Source organism: Electrona antarctica (genome assembly GCF_951216825.1).
Source record: "Electrona antarctica genome assembly, chromosome: 8".
In the NCBI taxonomy this organism is placed as follows: domain Eukaryota; kingdom Metazoa; phylum Chordata; class Actinopteri; order Myctophiformes; family Myctophidae; genus Electrona; species Electrona antarctica.
Window position 1 is genome coordinate 7,760,306 of NC_136789.1, and position 19,076 is coordinate 7,779,381.

The window sequence follows — 19,076 nt, forward strand, 5'->3', positions numbered from 1 at the left end:
CGGCCGTGAATAGGCCCAAATAAATCACACGCGTCTGAACTGAGTGGTGCTGTACTGTACTTGTACTGTACGCGTGTGTGTTAGGCTGCGCAACAGTGACACTTGGTGGTGAAAAAACTGTATTTCCGTGCTTAGACAGACATACAGAGGGGCACATATTGCTGCGTATAGGAGTGGCTAGCACCACTCAAAAAGACAAAAACATGTGCGCGGGTCCGATACGGGCCCGACCGACGCATGCACGTTGCGCTGCAGTGCCACACTATCAGCTTCTGGCTAGGGGGAAACACTGCTGTTCATCACGATTGATGAAAGGCTCCATGTCCTCCTGCTAATGTTCAAGCTGACATTGTGTTTTGATTGAAGCACTGCAGGTCCAGGAACCCTCAAGAGATGACGGGGAATGACGAGGTGAATGTGACAAGTTAACAGACAATATTCCAACTGATCCATAGCAGGGCCAATGCAGCTGCCAAACACTCCACAAGGCGTCCTTGTTGTGATACATCACATTTCTCCTTGTAAACGAACAACACTTTTTGCTTCCAAGTCAGTACTCCGGCATCGCTTGTAAACCTCCATCTTCGGTTGTTAATCTGTCTCAAGTCCCTCTATTGCCGTGCAATCTCATACAAACTTCTTAAAGTGTCAATATGAGCTCTGACCTAAGTCAGCCGATGTGGGATTGAATGATTAGACAGCCTTGCGTCAGTAATCTTTCCACTTTCTGGTGAGCCTAGATGGGGTTAATATAGGACCACGGGCATCAGTCAAGAGACCACCTGGACGAGTCAGGTTATTATACAGCAGGTGGATCTCGTTCACCGTGTTGCTGGGCAACTGTCTGGAAGGACAGCCTTTAATTGAAGAATAGGTTCATTTGCTATGCTTGGGGAATAAGATTTGTTGGGATGTACCAGACAGAAGCCATGAATTATGTACCAAGTTAATGGTAGTAAGCAGCACCCTCCCAGAGATGTGATGCCAGTTACCGGAAAGGGAACTGAACTGGCATTCACTCTTAGCACACAGTGTACCGTGAAGGGAATACAGGCTCAATATACTGTTCTAGTATAAACTAGGGATGGGCGATATGACATTTCTGGCCGATATCGATATCCGATATAATTAATTGCTCTTATGGCCTTAAACAGATGTTGATATAATCTCATTCAGTATAAAAACAAAACATTTTTTTTCCTCCATTCTGCTTATAAACAATGAATTTGAAAAAGCAATGCCTCTATATTACAAAACTAGGGATGCACCGTTGAAATGTTGGCCCACATCCCAGCATAAACAGCTTGAATGAATGTAGTATTTTTATTAAAAAAAAAATCCAACTTGTTGACCCTTTTGAAAGCTTCCCCAGAAAACACTGATAGAATCTGCAGCTTTCATCATCACAAAATACTTTTTCAGGCTTTTTTATTTTTCCAACATCATTTTTATAAAATAAAATATTGGCTCAAGCCGGATATTTTGATATCGGTTGGATACCAATATTGCATTGTCTCTTGTCCGATACAGATATGATGACCATGTAATTGCCCATCCCTACTATAAACCCATCACCACACTGAAGAGATGGCAGGGTTAGGCACTAGGAAACTATGTTGCATGTTGTTGGATCAAATTATAAAGATGGAGTGCCGCGATTCTTTTCCAACCTAAAACATGATCATCATCATCAGGTATTATTGTCTCCACCAGGCCGAAGGCATGGGGAGAGAGTATGTTTTGCACTCCGTCCGTCCGTCCGTCCGTCCGTCCGTCCGTGTACAGCTAATCTCCGGCACCGTTAACTCGGTCGATGCCCAATTTTGCACACATACTCCCTGGATGCCAACGATGAACCTCTGCCCCAAAAAATTCCAGAACGGCCTGTTATAGCGCCACCAGGAGGGCGCTTTGTGCAAAACACGTTTTTGGACAGTACACCTACAGATTTTGTCCAAACATCACGCAAATTGGTACACAGTCTCTCTAGAGCCATTCAACGAAACGGGTCTTTCAGATTTCTCAGACTCCATCCTGATTGGCTAAGATTGGCTTCCAAAGTTCGCAGGAGTGCTCGGTTTCAAACAAAATGCTGCAAATCATGAACACATCGTGTGATTTCTGTGAAATTGTGCACGCACATTCCCACTAGGCCGAGGAAGAAATGCCACGTGAACATTTTCAACTCAGCCTCATGGTGGCGCTACAACAGGCCAAGCCGCGTCTCTCACACACTCACACACACACACACGCACACACACACACACACACACACACACACAGCTAAACATCACACAGACTCCCATCCTCCTGGTGGAGACCTGTGCCCAGAAGGGCACTTTTTCTAGTTATTATATAAGGAGGAAGAATTCTTTCAAAAAAAGCGTACAGTATTTGTCAAAATGTTGTTTTTTTAGTGGACATTCCCAACAGTCCGTTAAGTATGCCTGGTTTGCCTGGTGATCCACCTGAGCTGAACAGCTGTTGTTGTATGATAAAGGGGGGTGATATTGTGATTGACACTATCAGTTTTTTTTTTCATTGGCACGTTTGACTGTCAAGGTTTCAGCCTCCAGGAAGAAACCCTAAATTCAAAGGGAAGACATTGAGTAATAAGTGGCACTCTGTCTTGTAGGAAGGCCATTCCAAATGCACTTCTGAATAGATACAACTTTGTGCCACACGACACAGAATCTCTGCTGCCAGGTTACACAAACACAAACACTACTAACAACAACATGTTCTTGTGTGTGTGTGTGTGTGTGTGTGTGTGTGTGTGTGTGTGTGTGTGTGTGTGTGTGTGTGTGTGTGTGTGTGTGTGCGCGCACGCGTTGTGAGAGGGGTAGTCCATGACATGCTGTCCCCAATCAGATCCAATCAAATTACCACAGCTTTGACAGACTAAAAAAAAAGGAAAAGAAAATGCAGTGTTTTTTCTGAGCTAGAAAGATGGAGAACAGCATGTCCTGAGCCTGACAGTGTTTTTGCCTCGTCACTGCTCAAAGCCTCCACACCCTCCCCCCACCTTTAGCCAGCAAGCAACCAAAAATGATGGACCAGACAGACTCCTTCCTGCATCAATCAAGTGCTTGTTAACTTGTTCAATATTTGAGTGTACTGTACAGCAGTTTCTCAAACTTTTTCATCTCAAGGACCCCCAAATTGACACTAATTAGCCTATGGACCCCCATTTGAAAGCACAATATGCCATAAGAGAAGATTTTTACGGCTCCAGCAGTGATTCACAACCATTTTCATTTAAACAACCCGCAGTTTGGCATTTCTGGGACCCCAATTTATATTGTAAAATCAATGTTAATTTAACAATTTTCACAATGTGTACAAATGGAACCAAATGGACCCTAACACACTCAGAGTTACAGACAAATAAGGGTCCATGTGGTTCCAATCTATCATTTAGCTGGGGACCCCCTGGAACTCCCTCAAGGACCCCTGGGGGTCCCCGGAACCCCACTTTGAGAACCACTGCTGTACAGTAACTGATAATTGGACAAAACTGAAATAATGTCCATTTGGCAGTAACAAGGCTATTTAGTTTTATAATTTGCCGAAAACAAATCAGTTTTGTGAAAACATGAATATGAGACCACCCCCCTCTCCATTATATTGACCACTATACAGGACTAAAGGGACAAGATTGGAGTGTTTGAGAGATAGAGCGGGTACAGTGATGATACATCAGATAAGAGGGAAGAGACAATGACACGGTCCTCAATAAGAGTTAGGTTGCCATGGATACAACAGCATCCTTTTCAGTTTTCAGAGTTGGAGGCTCTGTCTATCTTAATGGGAACAAATGCTGCCTGTTAAAATAGGCAGCATTAAACAGCAGGAAGCCAAGGACCGTCCTATTTTTAAGTTAAGAGTAAAACGTTGCCTGCTAAGCCACCGTCTTTTGGCCAATTCTGGAGGCAACATCAGAAAGCCCTATAGGATATGACACGTGTAATGCCTCTGATAACACTGTGCTGTTCTTATCTACCAGGATACCAACATTTACTTAACACTTATTATGCCCAGGACGTGTCTACACGTGTTCATAATTACACCAATAGGAGACCCAGGAGGACGTGTGGACACGTCTTTAGGTCATTTTTAATGATATAAAATGCAATCGCTAAAATCCTTTTTTTCCCCTATAATTTTTAGCCCACGATTTTGTAACCAGAGCCTTTGCATACGCCTGTAAGGTCGTTGAGGCTATAGGACAAGTGCTACGGTTAAGTGCTACGGGCACAACGTGTCGCAACGCGATGCATCTTGAGCTTGTAAATCGGCTATTTTTGGCCTCTTCGCCCCAACAAGCTAGTCAACATCTTGCTGAAGGGTGAAAGGCCAAAATAGATATTTGGGTGAAATAAGGTGAAATGGAGACAATTCTTCAGTAGGATTATGTCTATCCAGTGATACATATTATTGTCCTCCTCCTGATGCCCTGAAGACCTGATCTGTGTTGCCTTATAGCTTTTAACCACTTTAACCATTATTTTAAACTTTAGCTATTGAAAAATAGCAGATCTACAAGCAGATCTACTGGGCAGATAATGGGCCTTGATATGAAAAAGGTCTCAGGTCTCCATGGGCTAAGAGTAGTCTGTGGCGCCGTGTGGCCGTGACATTGGCCTGGTCTCGGTAACACAAGTCGTTGCCATGGGCTACACGCGAGGGCCACTGCTCCTAGTATGCCAGGATTGTATTTAGCCTGGAACAAGTGCAGGGTACCAATGTGGTCTCAAAAAGAGACACACAGACAGACTGAGACTTTCGTCCCCTCAGAAAGCTCTTGGCTCATGTTGCATTCCTGATTCGTTTAGCCCATTGGGTATAATGGCGTCCGAGTCATGGAAACGGTCCTCAATTCAATTAAGAAGACTTGTTAAAGTTCTCTTTGTGGTGATTACAGCTGGAATAACAAAGATGACGTGGCATTTGCATGCTGACATTTATTTATTTTATTTTCCCCCTTTTTTCTACTTTGTACATATAGTGTTTTATATTTGTTGATATTGTATTTGTTGTTTTTATGCTATGTTGAATTGAATACATATGACTACAATGGAAAAAAGTTCCCAGGACTTTTTTTGTGTTATCCTTTTAGCTCAATTTCATTCAGACTGTACCCTGTGCTGTTTATATTTCTGTCTAATAAAGTATTCAATCAATCGATCAGAACTGATGATGGGGGGAGGGGAAAAAAAGAAAAAAAAACATTTGCTGATGAATCTTGGCTCTATAGTTGGGTAATATACTTCCATGACCACAGAGAGCAAACTGTTTCTCAGTGGATTTATCATCTATGAAGGTTAAAAAAACAATTAATTGAGCCCCCCAAAATGCGGGCAAAATTCGTGAGAGCCTCAAATCCATATGGCCACCATTAACAATCTGTTGAGGCACAATAAGGCAAATGTTTCTAAATTTCATTATGCATTTTAAGTAGCATGTGACGTGTCAAACTAGGGGGTTTTCATGATTCTGAATCAGCATTAGCTTTGCACAAAAAAAAACACTCCTTGGGCTCAAAACGACCATAGCCACTTGCCCATGTGATGGGCACATTTGTGATGACGGCTATAAGTCTGTATGAGTCAGATGTCTTGGTACAGATGGTTAGGAAATTGAAGAAAAATCACGGCTGCTAAAGAAAAACACATTTCATAACTTTTCATCGTGCCCCTAAAATGATGTGTGTGCTACTAGATTTTTCAACTTAGGAGCACACATGCTACTTGGACAAATGCTAAGCGTCAAGCCCTGACTACAGTGTACAGACACCACACCAGATAGGATTTGCTGATTCAGCAGAAACACAGGCAGTAAAACAACCTTTTCTAAGCAGTTTATTCAGCCATAGGGAAAGAGTTGAGGAGAACATTGAACGTCTGTACTATACTTCAGTCTTCCTGCCATCACCTCAAAATGATTACTTAATAATTCTTATTGCAGTTTGTTTCTCTTTACTACGACAACGTACAGACACTCAAAAATGATTTATACTGTATGCATGTATGCATGTCCAACATTCTGAAAATAAAACAATGAAACCATTTAAGAAGTGCTGCATTTATTAACGTATGATTAAAAGTATCGGGTTTGACAAAGCAAGTGGCAAGTCTGGCAGGTAAAGCGAAACCTGTGTGTACCAAATCATTATACCCGGTGCAAATGTTAACTGGCTGTAAAGATAGCAGTCGGCATCATGATTTGAGCTTGAATATTGATGCTGTGCATGTAGCTGTGCATGTAGCTGTGCATGTAGCTGTGCATGTAGCTTCATGCGTTTGCAGCCTACTTTTTGTAGTGGTGGCATGCAGGCATGAATAGATGAGTCTTATTGAACGTTCAGAGGTTGAAAGCAGTGGTGGAAATTAAGCAAGTACATTTCCAATTTCCAATACTTTTACCTCTCCTCCACTACATCTCAGATCCAAATATTGTACTTTTACTCCACTACATTTTACCGGTATTTTAAAACTTTAGTTACTTACTGTAGATTTTGATTAATTATTACAAAACATACAGTAACCACTTTAGACCTATACACATTTCGGCCATTTGAAAATAGACGATCTACGGGCTTGTAGATAGGCTATTTTCAAAAGATTATTACACATGTGAAAACTTTAAATAAATGGAACATTCTGCACAATGAGTACTGTAGGCACTTTAAGTACATGTTGAAGCCAATACTTATGTACAAGTCATTTACTCACGTAAATGATGAATTCCAAACTTTTACTACTACTATTTCTATATTGCAGTATTGATACTTTTCCTTAAGACATTTAGTACTTTTTCCACCACTGGGTTGTAAGGTAGACGACACATGCTGTGTTTCAGGGATCTTCTAATTCACTCATCTCCTCTACCTTCTGCCCGCCCCTCTGTGTGCCACACGTATTCTCTCTAGCCTGCCATCATCCATGGCCATTTCAGTCGGCTAAATCAACTGTAGATTTAGTCGACTAAAATCTTATATGTAGGCGACTCAAACTAGACTAACATACACCAAAACATTCCAGGTGACTAGAATATGACTAAAACTAAATGAAAACTATTCAAGAAGACTATGACAAACAAAAATCGAAATTTGTTGTCAAAATCAAGACCGTCTCTGTGCCACTTTGAGGGCACTTCAGATGCCCTAAACTAGCTGTTAAGTCATGGCCCCTGTGGATGAAACTAAAATAATAAAAAAAAGCTGTCAAAATCAACACTGCCCTGTACATCTGGTTAGTGTGACTCTAGTCTTTGGAACATGAGGTCTTCCACTGCACTCCCAACTACACGCCCCTGATTCTCATCATGGCCTCTCACGTGGCTCACAGTCCTCGATCAGAACAGAGGTGTGAAATAGTGGCATGGAGGTGGTTGTTTGGGGGTGGTGGTGTGGATAACTGTAGTTTTTACATCACCACATGGATCAGAAATTGCAGAATTAACACAAACGACTCACATGCGCTGTACCGCGTCTACAGTATATGGGAGCTTACATCAGTTACTTAATAGCTGCAGCGCTCGCTCACGTGTGTGCCCGGCGAGTACCACTCCCCTATACCCCATCCCCCCACTGACACGCACGCACGCACGCACGCACGCACGCACGCACGCACAAAGCTGTACAGTGGTGCAAGCATGAGTGGTTTCTTCCAAACACGCCCATCATTCCCAAGCCCCACACACACACACACACACACACACACACCGGCACAATGAACAGACAAGACACACACACACCGCCACAACCAACATGTTGCTCACAAACAAACACCCAAGAAAAGGTAGCAGGTGAGAAAGGGACCGTCGTTCGTTGACTTACGAAGCAGTTGAGCATAGAGCAGGCGACCCTTCCTGCGAGGCTCATGATGATGATGATGAGGGATAGGTGGAGGTGGCGCAGGGCCGTGCCTGACCGACACGCAGCCTACGTAGCAGCAGCAGCAGCGCGACCGGAGCACCACCGACGGCAGGCATAACCATTCTTCTCCCCCCGGCGGCGAGAGCCTCTCCCCCACTCCACGGCGGCCCTGCCTGCTAGACCCCCCTCTCTCCCACCCCCCCCCCTCCCCTTCAGCGCCTTCTCCCCGGGAGGTGGTCCCAATTGCCCCCCACCTCCCAACAAGATTAGAAAGCACGGCCGAAGGAAGCCCCTATTGTGTGGCCACCAGGGTGATAATGGCCCATTAAAAAAAATTACACCCACTGTTGAGGAAAATAACGGAACAAGAAAATACAGAGAGCCAGAGCAGCAGCGAAAGCAGGTGCGCCTTCTAGACTAAAGCGTAGGGGATGAGGAGACCGCGTGTTAAGAGAGGAGAGAGAGAGAGGGGAGGAGGAAAAGAGGCAGGGAAGCGACTGATGCTAAGCTCCACCTCTCTGCATGCCCTGCATCTCACTGTTGCACATGCTCACGTCGCTCCCCTCCATCTCTCTCTCTCCCCTCCTCCAGCACCCTGAGGATGCGCCGTCTGCCATGCGCCACGTTTTACATCCAACACACTCCGTTCATATGGTTTTGTGCTGCTCGTATTAAACATAATGGCTTCTGTGAAAAACGAATCAAAACGCAAACACCATAAAGGAGCTGGCATACACAGACAGTACATGTACCGGAAAGGAGGAGGGGTGTGCTGTACAGACAGACACGCCTCACGACTAGTGAGACAGCCGCCGGGCAATAAAAAAACAACTCATTTTGGGTCTTGGTGGACCCAAAATGGCAAGGAGACTGGCAAGGAGACTCTCTCTGAGAGAGAGTCTCCTTGCCAGTGTCTGTCTGTGTAGCTGCGGTACATAACTGCAGCCGCAAGCTCCTCGGTTCCCCCAAGGGAGATGGTAGGGTGTGTATGTGTGCGTGTAATACAGCACGAAGTATGCTTGAAGGGGCAGACAAGCCCCTCCTCCCCTCCCTCCCCACTACCTCCGCCTCACGGGTAGAGTCGTGACTGGGGAGCCACTTCTGCACCATGTGCTAGGGATAATAGGATGCAACTTCATGGTTGAGAAAGAAGGGCATGAGTTGAATCATTTCTTTGCATGCCAAGGGTTCGTTGACTGGGTGGTAATGTAAAATGCATAAGCATTAGTGCTTTGCGGCATAAAATAGTCGCACAAGTTGGATTCTGTGGGCCTAATACCTACACTTCTTTGCCTCTTTTATCCATTTTGGAAAAAACATTTTAGAATAGTTGTAGATAACAGCCAATCTACAAGCTCGCAACATGTTGATGTAGATCGGCTAGTTGAACAATATGAATCGTTCACTAATCACTATATAATCATTAATAGTGAGTATAGGTAGAGTATGTGTATAATTGTGAGCTTGTAGATGTAATAATGTAATAATAATAATGTGTAGTGGAATAAAAGCACAATATTTGCGGAAAGTACGGAAAATTTGACGTACTGTACAAATACGTCAAAAGTGTACTTTCAGGACGGGAACGGCTTTTGGTGTTTTAAGCCTCATGTTATACTTTAGATATTGAAGAATAGCAGATCTACAAGCTCATAGCGTGGCACCGAGTGCCGCGCTACGAGTTTGTAGATCTATTTTTGAAAATTTGTGGAAATGTGGCGCAAATCTTTGAATATATATATACATTTTTAAGTCAAATCTTTGCTTCTGGTGGTCCCTAGAACAAGATATTTTCAGATTGGGGTCATTGACATGAAATAGTTTGAGAACCACCGACATAGAAACATAGCTTTTTCAGAAAACTGTCATGATTTAGAAGACATTTGTAGAATCTGGTCTCAGGTCTTAATGGGTTAAGCAAATGTACTTAGTTACTTTCCGCCAGAGCCATAGAATAACACAGAGTTATGACATTGAGGGGGCAGAAAACAGCCTGGTCACGTGGTTCATGTACTCACGCGAGCCCATAGACTCCAATGCATTCCGTAAACGTCCGGCTCTGCTTTCCACCACTGCCCACCAGTGGGCTCCGGCCCACAGGTTGAGAATCACTGACGTGTGGCACTCATTCATGTGTGCACCCACTGCACTCCACCTCATCCTGTAAATGGTTCAGAGCCGTCCACTGCAGCAAAATGCAATTCTGCAAATTAGGCACTTCCACAGCTTTCCGTTTCATGTGCCTCTGACATGTTTACGTCCCACAAGCCATCTGAAAGTATACACTGCGGACCGTGATGATTTAAACGCTGTCGTGATAGCTTTTGAGCATAGCACTTTTTGTTCTTTCCATATAATGTGCTTGGGTTGTTTAGTGCATGAATGTGTATGTGCCTCGTACGCGGGAGTGGTGCAATAGGGGCAAACTGGAACATTTAACTTGTTTCTTGAGATATTGAGCCATTATTAAAGGACCACTTCAGCACTTTTCAACCTACCTTCATATAACTGGTCCTCACTAATAAAATGCCACTTTTTTTCTACTCGGTCTGTGTCTCATGGGAAGGCTGTGGGCAGTTCAGAAAACCATCCACCAGTGACATCATCGATGGCGAATTCAAGCTAATAGAAACTGCAGGCTTTCTATTCCTGAAAAGTTGCAATGCGAAAATGGAAGCCATCGTTCTCATGAAAATAAAAATCCAAATATACAAAGATCTGCCTAATGATGATGTCACTGGTGGACGGGCTTCTGAACTGCCCACAGCTCTCCTATGAGACAGACTGAGTAGAAAGAAATTGTCGTATTTTATCATCAACATTAGTGATGGCCAATTATATGAAGAGGAGTTGAAAAGTGGTGAAGTTGTCCTTTAATCGCTGCAGAATGATCACTGCAGAATTTCAATGATTTGGGGGTTTTGGTTGAATTCCAAATAATGACTGTACTTGTTGAACTTCCAGAAGTGTGCTCTCACAGTGAGCGTGGCTGGGGGCACTCCCTTGTTAAACAACAGCAACCCCACTAAGCTTCTTGTGCAGACATTCTGGCTCCTTAATGACATTTGGCCTTTTGTACACTATATATATACACATACAGTATGTCGGGAGGAAACCACCACTCCACTTTTGATTATTATTTTTGAGTGGTGCAACCACTCCAAGGAACAGCAATGTCCGTGACGTTCAACTATGTGTGTGACTATGTTTGTGTGTGACGTTAATGAGCACCAGTACATGTCCGTGACGTTCAACTATGTGTGTGACTATGTTTGTGTGTGACGTTAATGAGCACCAGTACATGTCCGTGACGTTCAACTATGTGTGTGACTATGTTTGTGTGTGATGTTAATGAGCACCAGTACCAATGAGTACCAAAAGTGGCGCTGTTGTGCCAGAAACAGAGAGAGATAGTGCTGCACTGTTGCCTGCTAATGAGAGAGAGAGGGGGGGGGGGGGGGGGGGGGGGGGGGGATTTGCACCACTCAGTTCACACGGGTGTGATTTTTTTTGCATACATCAGTGCTATTCCGTTTAAACAATATTGAACCAATGGAAAGTATAAAAACCGCTTTGGACAAAACCTCTTAACTCCACTGGACCCTCAAACTGTCTGCTAAAACAACTAACTCCACCACCTCTCTCCCTCTCATGCAAGTATAATTGACAATATATAAAGTCACAACACCAACTTTGATGAGGCAGTATTGCTTTGTTTAAAAAAAAATAAGGTTTTCTTAATTTCCTTTCATTTCCTGAACAATGAACATTTTGGAGTTGGGAGGTTTCGTCCCGACAGCAGAGATATATAATATATACTATAGGATAGGACAGACAGAAACGTACTCTCATGGAGCAGCTTACAACTATTCCTTTTGAGGGGTGCTAGCCCCTCCATGTGTGGCTTTTGGCATTACGTCATAATGGCAGCCAAGTCTATGGACTTAAAACTCTTTGACTGCCGCCTAGTGGCCATTTACCATTTTTCGCCCTGGTTTTAGTCGACGAAATCAACACTGCTCACAGCCCAGCGCTGCTACAACAGTCAGTCAGCTCCAGTCCAGATATGGTCCCGTGTCTCATGTTATTTTAGGAAAGGAGGGCAGCAACTCACCCAGGCAGAAAGCCTGGCTGGCATGTTGACACACAGTTACAGTATCTTACTGAGAGAGATGAGTCGTTAAGACTACAGGCTTAAAGAAAACTCAATCCAAATGCACACACTGTAATTAATGGGGAGAAATACAAGTTTTGTACATATTTTTGCATTAAAATGTGTATGCATGTACTATGTACAAAATGTCATAAAACAGCATCTGCATTACTTGTGATTCAAAATTCACTAGTGTATATTGGCTATGGCAGCCTGCTAAAAATTATAATCAAATTCAAAGTCAGAAAGCGTCAGTTGCAATGTGCATCACATTCACCCAGTCACACACTGATGGCAGAGGAAACCATGCAAGGCACCAATCTGCTCGTCGGGAGCAGTTAGCGGCTTTAGTATCTTTCTCAAGGATTCTTTGACACTAATCCAGGAGGAGTCGGCGGGAATCAAACTACCTCCACACTACCTCCTGTGCCACTGCTGTATCATTGCGACCGTATAGGTCGCAGTTTACTATGAAAACCTGCATTCCATGTCAGTCAGTCACGCCTCGTATCACAACACTGACCTCATCAAACCCTGGATAGCCATACATGGAGAAGACTGGATCATCACCTAGATCTGCATATATGGAGCCGGCCAGCAACTATACATCTGACCTCACGGGCACCATCTTGATCTGACCTCATCAAGATCTCCATATATGGAGCTGACATTCCATATGTTGATCCATCCCCACTCGTCATTCCTCTTCCATGTCTCCATTTTGACCGATACCTGTCCATTTAAACTCTAAGATGGGCCTGCCCCAAAGTCATTAGCGCAGACTTGCCCGGCAGCCGGCGAAAACTAGAGTTCTCAACAGGCCCAAAAATTAAGGCCCGGCCCTACTTGGGCCCTAACTGGGCTGGCCCGAGGCCCCGTCTGGCCTTACTAATTAGCACACATTTTATGCCCTACCTGGCCCGAAAACGTATATATGGGCATTCCCAGACCTGTTGTTTCATCAATGTACCATCAATGGTTAAATTCTATATTTAATTTGTGTACTACATTCAGTAGGGAAAAAAAAAAAAAAAAAAAAAAAGTGTATTTATTCGTTTGATTGAATACTTTATTAACAGGCTTTGGGTCAAGCCCCTGCCTATGGCATAGGCTTGTTTCCATTATGGTATTCTGTATAATATCAGAATCAGTCAGAATCGGTTATCGGCCTGTATCACCCTGCAAATAATCGGAGATCGGGTATCGGTCATAATTTCATAATCGTGCACCCCTACTGTAGTTCCAATACTCCTTACGGGGTGGCCAAGCGATTCAATCAACCAACACAATTGGCAATCAGACAATCGCTTAGAGCAGTGGTCCAATGTCCAATGTATTTGTATTTAAGTTCATAAAGTTAACATTATAAGCATAACTAAATGCATGTGAAATTAAATAAAACATTATACTTTTCAGGATTCCAATTAAAAATAGCAAAAAAATATTCAGGATTTCAATTCAAATAGAAAAAAATAGCAGATCTACAAAGTTTTGAGCTTGTAGATCAGCTATTTTTGCTACTACAGAAATATGTGGCCCTCTGGAGTGAGTGTGGAAATATAGTGGCCCTCTCCATTGTGAAAGTTGCCCATCCCTGGCTTAGAGCAGAGGCAACGTCTATGCCAGGCGAGTGGAGTGCCCCCACAGAGCAGCGTGGGCACAGCATGCCATCCTAGTTGGCAAGCCACATTGGATGGAATAAGACAACACAACACATGTTGGTCCAAGAAATGTGGTCTTAAAGGGATATTTCACTTTCAAAAAAACGTTTGGACATTTCATCGTCTACTCAGGCTTATGTAAACACCCCAGACAGTTTTTAAGTTGCTCGATTGAGAATTTAGGCCAGTTTAGCCGTATGGGCTGGACTGAGGGTTATGCGGGCATAACTAGTAACTTGACTGTCCCCTTCTCCTGATGTCTCCCCACAGCCACCCCGTAAAGCTCTGGTGGCTCACAAGGAGGGTGTGCCTTACACTTAAAAAAAAACTGCTCTATTCAAATAAACGATGCCCTTGACAGTAAAGGAAATGTAAACTCAGTCAAGTGGCAGACTGGCAGTCTGTAGCAGGGAATTGGACCGACTACAGCACACTACCATGATGCAACATGTCTACCTCAAGTCTCTGTCCTGTCCTCTGCTAACCGCTACTAGCAATTCTGCTGGTTAATGAAAACAAGAGCAATTGAACGGGGGTCCGTCCAGACCGTCTTCAGCAAATCGAAGCCAGGTCAAACAGCGCTGGAAGCAAAATGTCCTTTTATGAAGAACTGAAGTGAAATCATTAACTGAAACCTGGAATGAACCATTCAAGGTGTAACTGGAGCCACGGAGCAGAGTGTCTGGTTATCTACCAGCTGAAGGTATTCTTTGTCTCGAGCCTAGAGAAAACACGCGCGCACCTCATGCACACACAAAGGTGACATCATCATGTGGGGGCAGTAACACAGAAAGCAGCCTCCCATCGTTACGTTGGACCTCAGGAGTGCCCGAAAAGGTGGCCGAGCAGCGTGCCCAAGGAAGGCAAGGAAACAATCCCATTGTCCTCTTTTTCCATGCTCGCGCTAACCTGTGGACAATGCAGCAGTGTGAACCCAATACTCTCCCACTTTGTTAGGGCCACAAAAAGAAAACACGGCACATGGAGGCTGGGAAGCAATTAAATGCTGCTTCACAAGGCTGGCTTAATGGGATCATATTACCTGGAACAACCATGGCTTTAATCCCAACTGAGAAAAACACCACAACACCTGGACATACTGTACTGAGAGAGCCAACGTTAGCAACTGACAGTGAGATTTTGGTGAAGGCCAAACGTTAACTGTGCGATCTAATTAGAACGCAATCTGCTTCTTTGCCGTTGGGCAGTGACAGTACGGAGACCTAATGGATACGAATCAAACCTTACAAATGACTCATTCAACAAGAAGAATCACAGTAAAACTACCTTAAACTGTTCGTTTAAGGTATTATGGCGCTCAAGTTTAACCCATTTAGGACTGAGACCAGATTCTACAAATGTCTTCTAAATCTTGACAGTTTTCTGAAAAACCTCTGTTTCTACAGTATATCTTCTGCTCACTGTCTTGAGCAGAAGCCCCTGTCCCCCGCCCCCCCCGTCGCAAATCCGTATTGAACGCAGTTTGACAACTAAAATGCAGATCCGGGGGCTTATCGTCTTTGCTATTACAACAGATATAACTTAAATAGGGACCCCCTCATCGGATGTAAGTAGAGATAGTAGATCAGATCTTGTTCAGAGTGACTCGGTAGGCACATTGTTTGGTTATCAGGCCGCCATCAATTCAAGCTTAGACGAGCCGGCCTGCCTCCTGACGCACAAAAGACTGAAGCCTGGGTACAGCACCATGGGGCCATTCTGTGAAGCCAGTCAACCAAAACTCTGGGTCACAAATCCCCCCGTTACACTTCCCATTCCTGTCCCATAATTGCTGCAACCAGGGCCTCTGAACACCATTTTATCAGTGCATCTTGTTGTGCCCTCTTCATACTAGTATACAGTTATGGTACACAATATATTCCTCTCACTTTCAGAATCACCTATGGCACCTGGCATCCTGCCAAAAGCTTATACGTTAATATTTCTATATTAGTGGTTCTCAATCTTTTTCATGTCAAGGAACCCCAGAATGATATGTATTTGGCCGCCGACCATCAAAAGGTCTAAATGGGTTTAATTATGCAGAGCCTTTTTCTGAGCAGAGGCTCTGAATTAAATTCCATATACACATTTGTCCACTAGAGGGTGGTATTTCTACAGAATGTACAATGAGTGCAGTCTCCTGATGTAAGGACATTCGAGAAGAGATAAGCAGTGTTGTTTTACTTATCAATGATAAGTAAATCAATATTGCAATATAGAAATACTTTGTTAGGAGTAAAAGTCCTGAATTAAAAATTTACTTGAGTAGAAGTACAAAAGTATTGATATCAAAATGTACTTAAAAGTACCAAAAGTAGAACGTACTCGTTACGCAGAATGTCCCATTTCATGTTTTCAAATGTATAAACATCTTTTGAAAATAACTGATCTAGAAGCTCACAATGCGTCGCATCGCAACGCATTGTGAACTTGTAGATCAGCCATTTTCAAATGGCTGAAAATGTATATAGGGCTTAAGTGGTTACTGTATGTTTTGTAATAATATTCAAAATCTACAAAGTAACTAGTAACTAAAAGCTGTCAAATAAATGTAGTGGAGTAAAAGTACACTATTTGGATTCAGGATGTAGTGCAGTAGAAGCAAAAAGTATTGGAAATTGGAAATACTCCTACTAGTAAAGTACAAATACCTCAAAATTGTACTCAAGTACAGTACTCAAGTAAATGTACTTAGTTACTTTCCACCTCTGGAGATGAGTGCCATTCCATTTCTCAACCAGCCTCACGTCAACCCCTCCCGCAACGGACTGATGCCTTGATCATGAGGTCAAAGTCAAATTCGTAAGATTTGTCACACACGTCACCGCAGTTACATAATTATGTTCTCCGCATTTGACCCATCTCTTGGAGCAGTGAGCCGCAGCCAAGGAGCAATGAGCTGCAGCTGTGCCGCGCTGGGGAATCATTTGATTAGTTAATTTGACCCCCCAATCCAGTTTCAGGGCGGACACTCTAACCACAAGGCCACTGTCTGGTTCGGTGTCGCTTATGCAACGCCACCATGAAATCTGTACTGGCCATATAAGGAGCATGTCTTGAGTGTACAGGGTTTGATGAGGTCAGATCAACATATGGAATGTCAGAACAGGTCAGCTCCATACAGTAAATGGAGATCTAAGGGTGGTAGTGGGGACATTCTCTTGAGTGTACAGGGTTTGATGAGGGCCCAGGTAGGGTCGGGCCTTAATTTTCAGGCCTGTTGAGAACTCTAGTTTTCACTGGCTGCCGGCCCGGCTGCACTAATAACTTTGGGGCTGTCCCGTCTAGATTTTGAAATTTGAATGGACAGGTATAAGTCAAAAGGGAGACATCGAAGAGGAAGGATGGATGGGGAAGGATCAACATATGGAATGTCAGAAAGGTTCTGACATATATCCATATGTGGAGATCTAAGGGTTTTAGGTCAGATGTAGAGTTGCTGACCAATATTGATGACATCAGGGATCTCCATATATGGGCTTAACTGCGACAGCAGGTCGCATTTACTATAACATCAGGGTCTCCACATCTCCATCCCTGATGATGTCACATGATGTCACGAGACCAGGGCACCATATACTGTATGGGGGCTTGCCTGGGGTGACCAACCAACCAACACACTGACGGGAAGTGCACGATTCCATAGTCGTTTCTGTGCTGGTCTCTGGATGCACAGAGGGCTCACTATACTGGAAGTGTTGTACAAGAGACACGTGGCATTTATAGAGCAACCTGGTGCCTAGTGAATACATCAAAGACCTGAAACATGCGTCAGTCAGCCTGCCCCACAGCGCTTTCACCCATACGACAGCATTCATTGAAACAAACAGGAAAATAAAACCACAGCTCTGTCCCCTGAAGCTGCTTCAGGGGATGAACAACTGGGATGGTGTGTAAAGAAGTTGACGCGCTTTCACTCAGCAAAAACAAAGATCTGTGGTGGTGAGCAGCATTAAGTGAACCACACTATGTGCAAGATTTAAAACCTATAAATTAAGGCAATATTTTATTAATTTAAAAAGAAATCACACTAGTGTGAAGTGAGAGGCGCCCTTATTATCATACATCACATTCCGTGCTCAGCAAATCAAATCATCACAAATGTCATTCCGGCCAATCACTTTTGGCCGTCTTCACTTTTCTGCCCTCACTTTTTATCCTCAAAATATGTACTTTGCTCAGCCAATCAAATCATTGCTATGGGTGTGATCAGCCAATCAAATCAAATCATCGCTAAGATTCACACAAACAGACAAAGCTGTGCATAGGAGGGGCTAGGGCCCCTCAAAAAGAAAAAAGGAAAGAGGAGTAATATGAAACATTGGGCAACACCCAGGCGCTTTGTTTAGACATGCATGAGTATGGGTTCCACTTCCTTTGTGAGGGGGTGGAAAACGATACCACTTGCAGGTTTCTTGCTGAAGACGAGTGTATGAAGGGACCGGTGGAGAGAAGGGACCGGGAGAGGCGCTTGGACAGTTTAGACAAGTGTATGAAGGGACCGGGAGAGAAGGGACCGGGAGAGGCGCTTGGACAGTTTAGACAAGTGTATGAAGGGACCGGGAGAGAAGGGACCGGGAGAGAAGGGACCGGGAGAGGCGCTTGGACAGTTTAGACAAGTGTATGAAGGGACCGGGAGAGAAGGGACCGGGAGAGAAGGGACCGGGAGAGGCGCTTGGACAGTTTAGACAAGTGTATGAAGGGACCGGGAGAGGCGCTTGGACAGTTTTGGGCACAACAACTCTTAAAGGAATCATGCAGTCAATACAGTATTATCCCATTTAGACCCGAGGACGCATCTGTGTCACCTAATATAGCTTTTAACCACTTAGTTTAACCATTATTTTAAACTTTGGCTGTTGACAAATAGCAGATCTACAAGCTCATAGCGTGGTACCGAGTGCAGCACTATGAAGCTCATAGCGCTAGCCTGTAGCTAGCTGTAGATCTATTTTTGAAAAATCTTGAAAACGTGTGCAAATCTTTGAATATGTATTATTTCAGTGAACCGGGGGTGGGGGGGTCCCTGGAACAACATATTTTCTGATGGGGTCATGAAACGTTTGAGCACCAGTCAACCACTGATACGTTTTTTTCAGAAAACTCCGGATTTGGAAGACATTTTGTAGAATCTGGTTCTCAGGTCTTAACGCATAAAGCGCCAATCTCATAAATTTGCTTTAGTCTGGCCACCCGCCATGCATGTAAATCAGTGAAATTACGTAAATTGATGTTTTATACATGTTTTAATCCGATCGAGTCGATAGGCTCACCTACGCCCGTTCAATCTGCTTCTTTCAATCGCTTTTATCTCCAATTCGGCGTCCCAGATGGCATTTCTGGTCAACAAAAATTCCACAGCCGATAGCCGTGGAATAAG

General features: G+C 43.8%; 1 protein-coding gene across 3 annotated transcripts in view; it reads right to left on the reverse strand.

Moving 5' to 3' along the window:
• The window catches only part of mtmr4 (myotubularin related protein 4), a 68,856-nt gene that overhangs the window by 41,020 nt on the left and 8,760 nt on the right, over positions 1-19,076 (reverse strand). The gene's annotated exons all lie outside the window — the stretch shown is intronic.